This window comes from Cebus imitator, unplaced genomic scaffold, assembly GCF_001604975.1.
Source record: "Cebus imitator isolate Cc_AM_T3 unplaced genomic scaffold, Cebus_imitator-1.0 Scaffold235, whole genome shotgun sequence".
NCBI lineage: Eukaryota > Metazoa > Chordata > Mammalia > Primates > Cebidae > Cebus > Cebus imitator.
Window position 1 is genome coordinate 3,417,809 of NW_016107550.1, and position 4,262 is coordinate 3,422,070.

Consider the following 4,262-nt stretch of genomic DNA (forward strand, 5'->3'; position numbering starts at 1 on the left):
GGAGGCTGAGGCAGGAGAATTGCCTGAACCCAGGAGGCGGAGGTTGCGGTGAGCCGAGATCGCGCCATTGCACTCCAGCCTGGGTAACAAGAGCGAAACTCCGTCTCAAACAAACAAACAAACAAACAAACAAAAAACGCTCAAACCTCTCTCCACAAATGGTGCTAGAACAACTAGACATCAACATGCCAGAAAAAAAACAAACAACTCAATCTAGACACAGACCTTGTTCTCTTCACAAACATTAACTCAAAATTGATCATAGACCTGGATGTTGAATGCAAAGCTATAAAACGCCTAGAAGACAACATAGGAGAAAATCTAGGTGACCGGGTTTTGTGAATTTTTTTTTTTTTTTTTTTTTTGAGAGTCTCACTCTGTCGCCCAGGCTGGAGTGCACTGGCAGGATCTTGGCTCGCTACAACCTCTGCCTCCCGGGTTCAAGTGATTCTCATGCCTCAGCCTCCCGAATAGCTGGAATTACAGGTGTTTGCAACCACGTCTGGCTAATTTTTGTGTTTTTAGTGAAGCAGGGACGGCGGGGAACAAACCACTCGAACACTGAACTGAGGAAGGAAGTGACTTTTTATTTAGTCAGGAGTGCGGGTTGCTACAGCCTCATTCACTGAGGCCCCGGAGCTGCAGCTTCTCTTGCCTTTTACAGGCTTACATCGCTAAAGGGGAAACTGAAGTGGAACTATGGACGTCGGACCTTACAATCTTTTGGCTTCATTGATCTGCAAATTCATATGCAGCGTGAGCAGGGACCAGCAGGGGAGGGGGCTTACAGAGACAAGACAAAAGCAACAAGCTGTCTGTTGGCAGAGGTGTTTCCAGGAGGGGGCCTGGCCCATGGAGACAAGGGGGCGTGAACCAGGGCTGGGCTCCAGCCGGCAGGGGTAACATTCATTTACAGCTTTTTCAAGGTTAACAGATAGTGGAGAGGCTGGGGACTAAAAAGTGTGTCATTTTCCCAGCTCTTTGGTATCTTATTTTATTTTCCTTCTTCAACCTCCTTCCCATCTGGAAGGGGAGGAGGGAGGAGGTGAAATAGGAGGCGAGGGGGTCTCCCCTCTCATTAGTAGAGATGGGGTTTTGCCATATTGGCCAGGCTGGTCTCAAACTCCTGGCCTCAAGTGATCCACCCACCTTGGCCTCCCAAAGTCCCGGCATTACAGCCATCAGCCACTGCGCCCAGCCATGATAATTTTTTTCTGATACAACACGAAAGGCATGATCCATGAAAGAAACTGACAAGCTGGACTTTATTAAAAAAAAAAAAAAAAAAAAAAAAAACCTCTGCTATTTGAAAGACATTTTTAATACAATGAGAAAACAAGCTGTGGACTGGGAGAAACTTTTAGCAAGAGACCTATCTCATAAAGGACCGTTATCCAACATATACAAAGAGCTCTTAAAACTCAGTAATAGGAAAACAACCTGATTAAAAAACAGGAAAGGGATCTGAACACACGTCTCACCAAAGAAAGCATACAGACGGTGTGATGGTTGATATTAGGTGTCAGTTCGATTGGATTGAAGGAAGCCTAGGTAGCTGATAAAGGATTATTTCTGGGCGTGTCTGTGAGGGGTTGCCAGGGGAGACTGATATTTGAGTCAGTGGACTGGGAGAGGAAGACCCACTCTCAATGCGGATGGGCACCATCTAGGTGGCTGCCAGTGTGGCTAAAACAGGCAGGAGGTGGGAGAGGCTGCTTGCTGAGTCTTCTGCTTTCACCTTTTTCCTGTGTTGGATGCTTCCTGTCCTTGGTCCTTGGACATTGCACTCCAGGTTTTTTTGACTTTGGACTTTTTTTTTTTTTTTTTAGTTGGAGTCTCCCTCTGTTGCCCAGGCTGGAGGGCAGTGGCTCAATCTCGGCTCACTGCAACCTCCACCTCCCGGGTTCAGGCGATTCTCCTGCCTCAGCCTCCCAAGCAGCTGGGATTACAGTGCCCACCACCAAGAGACAGGGTTTCACTGTGTTGGCCAGGATGGTCTCAAACTCCTGACCTCGTGATCCACCTGCCTCAGCCTCCCAAAGTGCTGTGTACACGAGTGAGCTACTGTGCCTGGCCTTGGCCTTTGGACTCTTGAAATTCCACCAGTGGTTTGCTGGGGACTCTTGGGCCTTTCACCACAGGCCGAAGGCTGTGCTGTTGGCTCCCCTAGTTTTGAGGCTTTTGGACTTGGACTGAGACATTGATGGCTTCTTCCTTCCTGAGCTTGCAGAGTGCCTAGAGTGGGACTTCACCTGGTGATCATGTGAGCCAGTTCTTCCTAATAAACTCCCTTTCGGCCAGGCGCGCTGGCTCACACCTGTAATCCCAGCACTTTGGGAGGCCGAGGTGGGTGGATCATGAGGTCAAGGGTTCAAGACCAGCCTGGCCAAGGTGGTGAAACTCAGTCTCCCCTAAAAATACAGAATTAGCTGAGTGTGGTGGTGCATGCCTGGAATCCCAGCTACTTGGGAGGCTGAGGCAGGATAATCGCTTGACCTGGGAGATGGAGGGTGCGGAGAGGCGAGATCGCCCCATTGCACTCCAGTCTGGGGACAGAGCTGTCTAAAAAAACAATGATAATGAAAAACAAAAAATAAAAAAAGTGGGCCGGGTACAGTGGCTCACACCTGTATTCCCAGCACTTTGGGAGGCTGAGGTGGGCGGATTACCTGAGGTTGGGAATTTGAGACCAGCCTGACCAACATGGAGAAACCCCATCTCTACTAAAAATACAAAATTAGCTGTGTGGTGGCATATGCCTGTAATGCCAGCTACTCGAGAGGCTGAGGCAGGAAAATCGCTTGAACCCGGGAGGTGGAGGGTGTGGTGAGCCAAGATCACACCATTGCACTATAGTCTGGCAACATGAATGAAACTCCCATCTCAAAAAAAAAAAAAAAGAGAGAAAAGAAAAAAGCAACCCTCTAGTGACTTGTTAGAGCAAATCATCAGACAGACAGTTGGGGTAAAATTCTGGAGTGGATTAAGAATTAAGAGAGGGGTGCTGGCTTGCCTGGATGGCTACAGGAACAGCCCTGGAGCTGACCGACTATGTAAGTGGACAACTGAAAAATAAGTACAGGGTGTGTTAATTAGAGGCAACAATGATACGGATGTGAAGACACCAAGAGAACAGTACTTTTCATGGTTAGATACATTTCTTAGGTATTTTTTCTATTTGGGGGTTCTTTTGTGATATAATTTGTCCTGTTTTCGTAATGGTTGATTTTTTTTTTTTTTACTGCCATATAAATGTATACAATTGTAGGCTTAATTGTAAAGAGTTTTCACATTTAAAGTTCCAGTCATTTCGTTTTATTGCTGTGTCTGTGTATGGAATGCTAAAAGAATATGACATAAAAAAATAAAAGTACAGTTATAAACAGCTCTTTAAAAGGCAGAGACTTCTTGGGCAAAAAAAAGCAAGATCCAACTACATGCTATCTACGAGAAACCCACCCTAAATACAACAGGGTAAAGGAAGCTAAACGCAGTGCGGACCCTGGCTTGGACTCTGGAGTGTAAAGACAACATTGGAGGAAAAGGTTGTGAAATCCCAGCATAGTCTGGGGTTTAGCTACAGTAATGCATCATGTTAGTTTTGGCAAACCACGGTTAAGTGAGATGACAGCATTAGAAGAAACTGAGCATAAAATATGCTGGACCGTGTATGATCTTTGCAAATTTTTTTTTTTTTTTTGAGATGAGTTTCACTCTTGTTTCCCAGGCTGGAGTGAAATGGCACAACCTTGGCTCACTGGAACCTCAGCCTCCTGGGTTCAAGCGATTCTCCTGCCTCACTCTCCCGAGTAGCTGGGATTACAGGAGCATGGGACAGCACACTCAGGTAATTTTTCTATTTTTAGGAGAGACGGCGTTTCACCATGTTGGACAGGCTGTAACTCCTGACCTCAGGTGAGCCACCCGCCTCAGCCTTCCAAAGTGTTGGGATTACAGGCTTGAGCCACTGCGCCCGGCCTTTGCAACTTTTTTGATAAATCCAAAATTATTCCAGAACAAAACGTTTAGTACAAACAAAAACAAAAACCCACACACAGTAAAATAACGGTAAAGATTTACTATGCTAGCACTAACAACGTGATACGTAGTTATGAAAATGGCGTGTACTTTTCAAGCGAAAAGTTCATAATGGTAGAAAATGGGGAGGAAAACTGCCTCTAAAACCTGTTCTACCACTTATTGTAACACAGTGTCCGGTCCCTGCAGCGGTCTGGATAATTTTTTTTTTTTTTTTTTTTTTT